The sequence below is a fragment of the Dendropsophus ebraccatus genome, chromosome 13 (genome assembly GCF_027789765.1).
Source record: "Dendropsophus ebraccatus isolate aDenEbr1 chromosome 13, aDenEbr1.pat, whole genome shotgun sequence".
In the NCBI taxonomy this organism is placed as follows: domain Eukaryota; kingdom Metazoa; phylum Chordata; class Amphibia; order Anura; family Hylidae; genus Dendropsophus; species Dendropsophus ebraccatus.
Genome location: NC_091466.1, coordinates 34,823,608 through 34,835,887, shown reverse-complemented (window position 1 = coordinate 34,835,887; position 12,280 = coordinate 34,823,608).

The following is a 12,280-nucleotide window of genomic DNA, read 5'->3' as shown; positions in this document are numbered from 1 at the left end:
TTTTAGTGAATTTGTGTTTTTGTTTTTTTTTGCTATGTTGTCCACCGTATTCTCACGTAGGACATTTATCTAAGGGATGTCTCTGTGACCCCTATCTGTCTTCAGCATAAAGGCTAAAGGCTTCCTTGGCTCCCTGGCTTGCCTGCAGCATCCAAACCAACTGTTTTACATAGTTTGCCTAACTCCCATTGGCTTTAATGGAAGTTGTGCTGACTGCATAGCAGTGTTCGCTATGCTGTTTCTATAACTGCCTGTGCTCATGTTGCTGTGGTGTTTGCAAAACCCCTATTGATTATATTGGAAGATGCATAGACTGTGTAAAACAGCTGGCTTGGCCATTTTGCGGTCACCTCCAGCAGCCCCAAGCAAGTCAGTAGGGGCTAAAAGCCATTGTGTCAGAGATAGGTGGAGGAGATGATAACATTGTGTTGTGAACTCTAGGTCCTGAATAGGCCTATCGCATTAGGCTCCAGCAGAAGCTGTAAGCAAGATCATGGCAGGAAGGCCCATAAACGTAAGGGCAGGGGAGATACCAATGTGTGACCTACCACTGCTGTGGGGGGCACATATGGCTGTAGAGGGAGGGGGCATCTGTGGCTGTTATGGGGGTTTGTTGCTCTCACCTGAAAAGTTAAAGGTTGTGGATGATGATGGGTATTAATGGAACACTTGTGGCTAGCATACAACCCCAGTGTCATATAGTTCACACGCTAAAAACATTTTCCACTCCCTGAATTAAACTGACTTGTTTTAATAAGTCTATTGGGAAAAGCTGTCTGTCTGTACAGGCTGTCCCTGACTGTACTGCCTGACCCAATTGCAGTTGGTCTTTGGGCCACATCAGGTATTGCCATCACATTTACCTAAGGACACCATGCTCCAGTCCAGGTAGAAGGGTCCTCTTCCCCGACATAACACTGTCTGGCCCTAAGTGGTGGCTGGTACTGCGAGACTGCTCAGTAGCTTGTGCCATCAAAAGACTCTTCAGCCTGCCACTGTTATGCAGACACTTAATGTGGGTGACGCTGTCATGTCTCTGCTCCTTACAATATTGTAATGATCTGCATGTCCACTAGATGTCACTGTCCTCTGTTCAGATATTCCCATGCTTCTTGTTCTCTAGTTGAAGTTTTTCAAAAATCACTTGATTGCAATTTGTTAAATGGGAAAGTACAAAAATCTACGATCCAGCAGCATGTGACTGACCCCTGTGTCCCATTCTTCTCAGACAACGCCCTAGAGGTTTAGCCAGGCTGCCGAGTTATAGCTACCCATCTTCATTAACCTAGAGCTATCTGTCTAGATCAGGGGTGTCAAACTCAAATACACAGTGGGTCAAAATTAAAAAATTGGCGAAAGTTGCGGGCCAGCCTTAATATTTAATGAAGAGTGCAAGCAGCCAGCCCTTCCAATAATGTCTTATATAGTATCCAGCCCTTGCAATAGTGCCCAATATAGTAGCCACCCCTCCCAATAGTGTCTTATATAGTAGCCAGCCCTCCCAATAGTCTCTTATATAGTAGCCAGCCCTCCAAATAGTCTTATATAGAAGTCAGTCCCTAAAATAGTCTCTTATATAGTAGCCACCCCTCCCAATAGTGTCTTATATAGTAGCCAGCCCTCCCAATAGTCTCTTATATAGTAGCCAGCCTTCCCAATAGTCTCTTATATAGTAGCCAGACCTCCAAATAGTCTGTTATATAGTAGCCAGCCCTCCAAATAGTCTGTTATATAGTTGCCAGCCCTCCAAATAGTCTGTTATATAGTAGCCAGCCCTCCAAATAGTCTGTTATATAGTAGCTAGTACTCCCCAATTGTGTCGTATATAGAAGTCAGTCCCTGAAATAGTCTCTTATATAGTATCCACCCCCCCATAGTCTCTTATGTAGAAGTCAGTCCTTCAAATAGTCTCTTATATAGTAGCCAACCCTTCCAATAATGTCTTATATAGTAGCCAGCCCTACCAATAGTCTCTTATATAGTAGCCAGCCCTCCAAATAGTCTCTTATATAGTAGCCAGCCCTCCCAATATTGTCTGATATAGTAGCTAGTACTCCCCAATTTTGTCCTATATAGAAGTCAGTCCCTAAAATAGTCTCTTATATAGTATCCCCCCACCAATAGTCTCTTATGTAGAAGCCAGCCCTCCCCCATAGTTTTATATAATAGCCAGCCCTCCAAATAGTCTCTTATGTAGAAGCCAGCCCTCCAAATAGTCTCCTATATAGTAGCCAGTCCGAGCGGCTGTATGGACCACCCATATTATAATGTGCTGCAACGTCAGGCAGGCCAGATTTAATACAGCAATGGAAAAGCTCAGCGGGCCAAAAATAATGGCACTGTGGGCCAGATTTGCACGCGTGCCAGAGTTTGAAATGACTGGTCTGGATCTATATTAATGCGTATATATATTTTTTCAGTCATGAGTACACTTAGCTGTGGATCAGCCATAGCATTAAAACCACTAACAGATACAAATAATAACATTGCATATCTCATGCCATTCTCATCTGTCAAGGGGTGGGATATGTTAGGCAGCAAGTGCTTAAACAGTTCATGGCCACCAATGGCTTGTTCATGGGTATAGACTGAAGGTCAGTTCACCTGGTCCAGTCCCATAGCACATCTATTATAGCACAGATTTCTGGAAAAGTTACTGCTGGCTGTGATCCAGAGATGTGAGAACTCACACGGCATTGCAGTTTGCAGTGTAGACAAATACTGGTTATTCCATCTGGACCCCTGTCCAGTGCTAAACAAGACTACAGTCATGTGAGCATCAGAACTGGTCCATACAGTGGTGGAGCAAGGTTAATTAACAGCTACATCACCGGCTATCTCCTCTGAGAGTCAGCACTGACTTCTCTGACCTCTGAATACGGCTTTCACACAGGTCCCGCTGCGTAATCCTTTGTTCTCTGCTGCTGACTAATCTCCCTCCCCCCTCCCCTCTCCATAGATTACACAGGGCCCGACTGATGTAAAACAGTCGAGATTTCCTGATAATGAGTGAATGAGAGAGAGGAGAGGACCTGGGGAAAGGCTTTTTGAATGCAGATAATGGCATATTTGCCTAATAATCCCAATTACAAAGTTTCTTAAAATCGCCTGGACTATTGATTTCTGTAAAAAAAATTGAAACAACAGTGACACTTTAATCTCTTAAGGACATATGCCATACTGTTACGGCATATTTTCGCAAGAGGGGTTCAGAGGGTGGCCGCGCCGCGACCCCGCTCTGAACTGCTGCAATCCCGACTGCTATCTGCAGCACAGGACCGCGGCTATCAGCGGGAGCTGGCCGATCGCCGCTCCGCTAATCAAGACGGTTAGATGCAGCTGTCAAACATGCGTTAAATGCAGTCCATCCCTGGGGTCTAGTGGCGGGATCCCCCCCAGGATGTGATAGCGGAGGAGGGAGAATGATGCTGATCCGACTCGGTATTCTATTGCAATGGTCTGCAGCAGACCGAAGCAACAGAGCACCGATCTGATCGGTGCTGTGCAATACAGCTACACTGATCTCCATGGGAGATCAGTGTAAATGTATTAGAAGTTCCCCAGGGGACTTCTAATTACTGTGTAAATGTAAAAAAAAAAAGTGATTTCATTAATAAAAAGCCCCCTCCTCTAATAAAAGTTTGAATCACCCCCTTTTTCCCATTTTATTATTAAAAATAAATAAATATGTTTGGTATCACCGCGTGCGTAATCGCGTGAACTATTCCATTAGTACATTTCTGATCTCGCACGGTAAACTGCGTAAGAGCAAAGACCCGCCAAAGAGCAAAAAATGGGCATTTTTGTTTGCATCAAATCCAGAAAAATTTGTAGTAAAGAGCGATCAAAAAGTCGCACATGCGCAATCAAGGTACCGATAGAAAGAACACATTATGGCGCAAAAAATGACACCTCAATCAGCCCCACAGACAAAAGGATAAAAGCGTTATAAGCCTGGGAATAGAGCAATTTTAAGTAACTTTTTTTTCTGTAGGTGGTTTTATTTTTTTAAAAGCCATCAAATAATATAAAAGTAATGCAAGATGTATATCTTTTTAATTGGTACCGACTTGAGGAACATAGATAACATGTCAGTTATTCTATAGGATGACTGGCGTAAAAACGAATAACCCCCAAAGAAAAAGAATTGTTTGTTTTTTGTTTTTTTTTTCAATTTCACCGCACATATAATTTTTTTCTGGTTTAAGTCTGTCATTGCAAAGTACAATTACGCAAAAAATAAGGGCTCATGTGGGTTTCTAGGTGAAAAAATGCAAGTGCTATGGCCTTTTAAACACAAGGAGGAAAAAACAAAAACGCAAAAACGAAAATTGGCTCCGTCCTTAAGAGGTTAAGGAATATGGTAATATGTCAATGTGGTGACCTGGACTCCAGATTCCCCAAGTTTCATTCTGACACTTGCTGGAAAAACAAGTCTGATCCATGGAGGTCCCCAAGAACTTATAGGATCTCCGACTAACATCCACAAGACACCTTCAGAGAAATGTGGCTCAGAGTTGTTTTGGCAGCACAAAGTAGCTGACTCAATGTTTAGGAGGTGGTGATTCGTGTGTGCACATCACTGGTAACGCATGGAGATATGCCCATGCTGATGACATACTACTGCAGGGGTACTCAACAACTTTTAGTGAAGGTCCACTTACCGGGGTCTATTGTCAGGTGAAGGTCCAAACTGAACATCAGTAGGAAACGTGTTTTGTTACTTTGTCACAAACGTTCAACTATTTATATACAGAATTGCTGCTTATTAGCGGGAAAATTGGCATTTTTTTCTCTCTCACCAGGCCTTTGATATTAGGTACAAAGGGGGTGACTGCCCTGGTAGTATATAGCCCCCCTGTTGCTCCCCCAGTAGTGTATAGCCCCCCCTGTGCGCTCTCCTTCAGTAGTATATAGCCCCCTGTTGCTTCCCCAGTAGTATATAGCCCCCCTGTGCGCTCTCCCCCTGTAGTATATAGCCCCCTGTGAGTTCCCCCCAGTAGTATATAGCCTCCCCGTGCGCTCGCCCCCTGTGAGCTCCCCCCAGTAGTATATAGCCCCCCTGTGCGCTATCCCCCTGTAGTATATAGCCCCCTGTGCGCTGTCCCCCAGTAGTATATAGCCCCCTGTGCGCTCCCCCCAGTAGTATATAGCCCCCTCAGTAGTATATAGCCCCCTGTGAGGTCCCCCCTGTAGTATATAGTCCACCTGTGCGCTCCCCCAGTAGTATATAGCCCCCTCAGTAGTATATAGCCCCCTGTGAGGTCCCCCCTGTAGTATATAGCCCCCTGTGCGCTCCCCCCAGTAGTATATAGCCCCCTCAGTAGTATATAGCCCCCTGTGAGGTCCCCCCTGTAGTATATAGCCCCCTGTGCGCTCCCCCCAGTAGTATATAGCCCCCTCAGTAGTATATAGCCCCCTGTGAGGTCCCCCCTGTAGTATATAGTCCACCTGTGCGCTCCCCCCAGTAGTATATAGCCCCCTCAGTAGTATATAGCCCCCTGTGAGGTCCCCCCTGTAGTATATAGCCCCCTGTGCGCTCCCCCCAGTAGTATATAGCCCCCTCAGTAGTATATAGCCCCCTGTGAGGTCCCCCCTGTAGTATATAGTCCACCTGTGCGCTCTCCCCTTGTAGATGCCCCCCAGACAGAAAAAAAAAATAACAAAAACAACTCACCTAGCACCTCGTTCCCCGCTGCGGCTGTCTTCGTCTCTTCCCGTCGGTCCGGCCCCCGGCTGATACGCGCTCTGTAGGGATGTCCCGGGGATTCCCCAGCAGAGCGCGCATCAGTGACGTCAGCGTACGCCGCCGGCCTGCACTTCCGGGAAGGACAGGCCGGCAGCGTACACTGAGGTCTGTGGTGCGCGCTCTGCTGGGGAATCCCCGGGACATCCCTACAGAGCGCGTATCAGCCGGGGGCCGGACCGACACTGCCCCCAGCCCCACAGGCGTACTGACATCTAAGGACAGTACACCTATGGGGCAGGAGGCAGTGCGGTGGGGAGCGGGAGGAGGTCTACTTATATAAACAGAACATTATACACTCCCATCAGTTTGCGCGTGATCTGGGCAATGTACTCTCGCAATGCAAAACATAAGTTTTAATTAACCTAAGCAGATATTTTATTGGGCTTAGTTTGGCAGAGAAGGCATGCTGTGTAGGGATAGTCCGAACCCGCCGATGTTCGGGTTCGGCTGAACACGAACGCTCTGCATCGGATTCCCCGTTTGCCCGCTCTGTGCAGCGGGTGGATCCAGCGGGAGGACCGCCTGGAAAACTGGGATACAGCCTATGGCTATGGCTGTATCCCAGTTTTCCAGGCGGTCCTCCCGCTGGATCCGCCCGCTCCGCGGAGCGGGCAGACAGCGGTAATCATTGCGGAGGGTTCGGGTTCGTACGAACCAGGTTCGGACCATCCCTAATGCTGTGTCTTCCCTGCCTTTCCTCATGCATAGACCACACAGACTTTTACTACTGGTTTCCAGCACTTGGTTCTTGGGGTACAGCCAGTCTATGAAGTCTGCTCATCCTCCATATTCTTCAGGGTTAACACGAATCTTCCAGCTGCAATTCATGTTCCAAACTGCTGACATTGTTATATAGCTGTTAGGCCAGGGAAATGCATGGGGGGGATTTATGAAGACCGGCTTATTTATACGCTGCTCTTAAATTAGGCCACGCCTCCTCCCCGACCGAATTCACTAAGAGGCGCACGCCTTTTATTGAAACCGGCCGGGCAGCTTAACCTGCACCCAACGTACCAAATCTAAACCTGCTTCCAGCAGGTGTAGATTTGGATCATGATTTACACCTGCGAGCAGGCATAAATCATGATAAATGAGGTGTGGGAGGAGGCCATGCCTCCTCCCCGCTTTGCACTGCCTCAAACCCCCACCCCTGCCCGCCCATTGTGGCATATGGCAGGCGTACGCCAGGGAGAAGTGGCCTCTCATCAGGGCCGGGACAAGGAGTTTTGGTGCCCTAGGCAGAGAAGGCAAATGGCGCCCCCCCCCCCCCCCCCCCCCGAAAAGAGACAAAAAAAAAAACGTATATACTGTATCTGCATAAAAAAGACATGTATGCACACTTTTAAACACACTTAGTATGGCATGATCATAAATTAATGTAAATAGTTTTTCCCCTGTAGCTAGTGCAAACAATAAGAGGTATCTTCGACATCAATAAAGTGCTTCATAACTTTTGATACTCAATACCATTTCGATACTTAATACAGCGCCCTACAACTCCCAACATACCTTCTTGTGCACTACAACCTCCAGCATACCTATTTGTGCACAAGAAGGTATGCTGGGAGATGTAGTTGTGCAGCAGCAACCTCCCGACACAACAACTCCCAGCATACCTCTTTGTGCATTACAACTCTCAGCATCCCTTCTGCTGCTAGGGTCCTAAAACATCCGGGGCACAGACCCTCTGAGTTGCTATAAGTGGATGATGGGAGAGATCTCTGCACTGACGTTATTTATATAGTGTACATATGTATGCTTATGTGTATATAGGTTTTGTTGTTCATTCCAGTTAGTGTTTGGAAAAGTGACTCACAGTTGACGTCTTCTCTGATCACAGTTGTTCATTATTCTTTTTCTTTTCCACTCACCCTGAGCCACGATTCCTCTTTGCAGAATCTGTCTCAGAGAGACACTTTAGGATCCTTGCTCCAACCAACACATATATAGTAATATAGTCCCCTCTGTACTCCTATGTAGTATAGACCTCTTCTCTACCGCATAGTATTAGACCCCCTCTGTGCCTGTATAAAATATGGACCCCTTCTGTGCACCTGTATAGTATAGGCCCCCTGTGCAGCAGTCTCCATAGTATGTGGGCCCGCCATGCAGCTTCCACATATAGAATAACCCCTCCTGCTGTGCAGCATCCCCATATAATATATGCCCCCCCCCCGTGAAGCATCACCATATAGAATAGGCCTCCCTGATGTGTAGCATCCCCATGTAGAATAGTCCCACTTGATGTGCAGCATTCCTATATAGAAATATAGAATACACACACACACACACACACACACATTCCAGCATTCCCATTTAGAATAAACCCACTTCACACACACACACACCACTGCCTCCCCCTCATGTACTGTACCACTGCCTCCTCCAACGTTTTTGTGTGGTACTAAATTTGTTGGGTTTCTGCGCTTGCTCTGTTTACCTTGCGTGATCAGGAAGGTGATCATTTTGTAGTATGGACAATAACACTTCAGATATCAGGGGGACGATGTAGATTGTAGTCATGTAACACTTCAGCTATCAATGGGATGATGACGACTGTAGTCATGTAACAGACACTGCTATCAGGGGGATGATGGGGATTGTAGTCATGAAACACACACATACTATTAGGGGCATGATGGGGGTTGTAGTCATGGAACACCAGCTATAAGCGGATGATGGGGATTGTAGTACTGTAACACACACTTCAGCTATCAGGGGGATGATGGGGATTGTAGTCATGTAACACACTTCAGCTACCAGGGAGATGATGGTGGTTGTAGTAGTCATATTTACATCCACAATTCTCATACATAGACTGACAGGCACACACATACACACACACACAGCTCTCACACACACACACAGCTCACACACAGTTCACACACACAGCTCACACACACACAGTTCACACACACAGCTCACACACACACACACACACACACACACAGTTCACACACACACACACACACACACAGCTCAAACACACACTTCACTCACACACACACAGCTCACACACAGTTCACACACACAGCTCACACACACACACACACACACACAGCTCAAACACACACTTCACTCACACACACACAGCTCACACACAGTTCACACACACACAGTTCACACACACACACACACACACACAGCTCTCACACACACACACACAGCTCACACACACACACACACACACACACACAGCTCTCTCACACACACACACACACAGCTCACACACACACACACAGCTCTCTCACACACACACACACACACACACACACAGCTCTCTCACACACACACACACACACAGCTCACACACAGCTCTCACACACACACACACACACACACACAGCTCAAACACACACACACACACACACACACACAAACACACTTATCATAAGGAAACTTTACTTTCAGCAGCTCCTTGCTTCCATCTCCTTCCTGGAGCCGGCACCGGGTTCTTCCGCCCCTCCCCCCACCTCCTCTGTGTGCCTGTCTGTCTGTGTATGAGAGCAGAGCAGGAAACAGGTGATGTGGAGGGAGCAGGACCCCAGATGGCAGAGTGAGGCAGCCTGTTAGTGCAGCCAGGCAGTAAGTGGTGAGGAGGCCCAGCAGCATATTCACCTTCCTCCCCAGCGTCTTCCTTCTCCTGGAGTCTGAAGGATCCGGAGTAGTAGTCAGGAGGAGGAGCGGCTATGACTGCCGCCGCGGGACTAGAGCCTGCTCCCCCGCACATGTGAGGTGTGTGTGTGGGGGTTAGATCTTGTGTCCTGCAGAGGGCGCTGCTGGCGGCCGGATCCCGGCCTGCCCATTGGCATGTGAGCCCCACAGCAGCTTCAGAGCTGATGCTGCTGCAGGTGAGGGGGATATGAGGGCGCTGGTGGTATGTGAGCGCGCAGGGGCAGCCACCAGGAGACAGAATACAGTAGCCAGTAGTTAAAAAAAATATTCAGAGACCACAATTGCGCCCCTTGTATATTACCACTAGATGGCGCCCTAGGCCATCGCCTACATTGGCCTACCCTTTGTCCCGGCCCTGCCTCTCATGTATCTGTGCTTCCGGAAAGTAGAAAAAAGCTTTTATTCTCCTGTGCAAAGTGTCAAAGAGGCGTTTCTTATTTCCTGAAGTGGTAAGGGCTGAATCACCTACTGGCCCCCTTCCCATTCCTGACCCTGCCTGGGCCTTAGCTTCTAGCTGTCAATTACAGTAAGCAGAGATAGGGTTGGGAGGGGAAGCAAGAAGACGTTACAGCCTACAGGAATCCAGAGGCTTGGGAAAGCCACTTTGACACTTTACCCCAGAGAAGCACAGACAGATCTATAAAAGGTACCATGTGTCTCCTTGATCTAACAGCCATATCACTTGTGCGTAGGGGGTGGTAACCACTCTGCAAAAAGTGACCTTAGTAAACCCCACTAGGAATAGTGGTAAATACTGTATAGTATATAGTTACTGTACATAGTTAACATAGTTAATACGGTTGAAAAAAGACACATGATGGACGTGTCTTTTTTCAACCGTATTAACTATGTTAACTATGTACAGCCCGTATATCAATCTATCGACAATTTGGCGAATTGCTACATAAGCACCATGGGGGAGATTTATCAAATGGTGTAAAATATACACAGGTGTAAACTGCCCACAGCAACCAATCACAGCTCAGATTTCAGCTCTGGTATTATGATAGCCGAGCTGTGATTGGTTGCTGTGGGAAGTTTACACCAGTGTATATTTTACACTCTTTGATAGATCTGGGCCTATATATGTAAAGAATCTACTCTGCCAGATCATCCAGAACTCAATCTACTCTCCCTGCTCCAAATATCTCAATGAGCAAGAATAAAAATGGCCTGGAGCAGTAAAAGCCCCAGGAATAACCCATTTCCCACATGGTGGTCAGTAACAGGAGGATATTTTTCTATTTCTAGAACATGTGGGACTTGGTGTGAGAACAGACAATGACCCACGTCACTTGTGCCAGGACAAAGCTGCCGCTATTTATATGATACGCAGTTTCCATAACGTGGAGTGGAGGAGCCTGGGAGATGTAGCCTGCCCAGTGTTCAGACGCTTCTAGGAATTACCCGGCTTCTGTCCAGATCCTTAGACAGAGAATGGTCAGGCTGCACCTTCACCTACACAGAAAGTTTCCTCAGGTAATCTGCTGCAGAGGGAACGTCTTGTACTTCAGGCTGAATAATAGCAAACATGTCATTGATACGGCTTCACCCACAATGAATTCACTACAGAGCAGAGGGCTGTGCCAGGAGGATGGCTGGCAGCGAGCCAGAGACGGGCTAATGTAAGAAGGCATGCAGTGTGCAGCGCCCCGGTCACATTACTGCCACCTCCTGTCACAGCACTTAAAAATCATTAAGAAAACATGAAATTTCCATCAATAATTCATTGGACATGAAATGTCCAGGTTGTGATGTCTGTTCTGTCACATTCACGACATTAAGCCAAACTGCTGACGTAAAGGGAAGCGTCAAAGTACACAGACTGCTGCTATAGGGGGCGCTCTAGAGTACACAGACAGCTGCTATAGGGGGCGCTCCAGAGTTCACAGACTGCTGCTATAGGGGTTGTTGTACAGTAAACAGACTGCTGCTATAGGGGGCGCTCCAGAGTGCACAGACTGCTGCTATAGGGGTTGTTGTACAGTAAACAGACTGCTGCTATAGGGGGTGCTCCAGAGTACACAGACTGCTGCTATAGGGGGTGCTGTACAGTACACAGACTGCTGCTATAAGGGATGCTCCAGAGTACACAGACTGCTGCTATAGAGGATGCTTTACAGTACACAGACTGCGGCTATAGGGGGTGCTGTACAGTACACAGACTGCTTCTATGGGGGACGCTCCAATATACACAGACTCCCTGCATCATATCAGAGATGCTGCCATGCGGGGGGGGGGCTGCTAGACTCTGGCAAAGGCCTTCCACGTTTCTGTTCCGTGCAGGTGTCCCATGGTCGTGAAAGGGGTAAACTTGGGGAGCTCATAAAGATACTTTAGCAAAAACATTCATTTAGCAAATGTGTCGCCTTTATAGATATATAGTATAAATATACTGTATAATACATAAATATGTATACTATAGCTATATATATATATATATATATATATATATATATATATATATATATAATCAGCTAGACCACTGCTTTTAGAGCAGAGTGGTGGTCTGTAACCTAAGCAATGAGCTGTCAACAATGGGAGGCCAAGAGCAGCATATCAGGAGGAGGCAAGTTTGCTAAATTAATGAATTTGCAAAAATATTTAGCTTGACAAGCCCTACAAGAATAATTATATTAGCTGAGATGGGAATACCCCTTTAGTTTCTAGCAGTTTCACAAATCTTATTAGATGCCCATATGTCTAGTTCCTAATATACTAGTCTTGGATCTTGTGAATTAACACTTACCAGTTTAGGCCAGGTTCACACTATGTAAAAACAAGGGCCGTATTTCATAACAACGGACGCAGTTGTGCAAACAACAACTGTTATTTGTGAAATAACGGTGTTCGTTA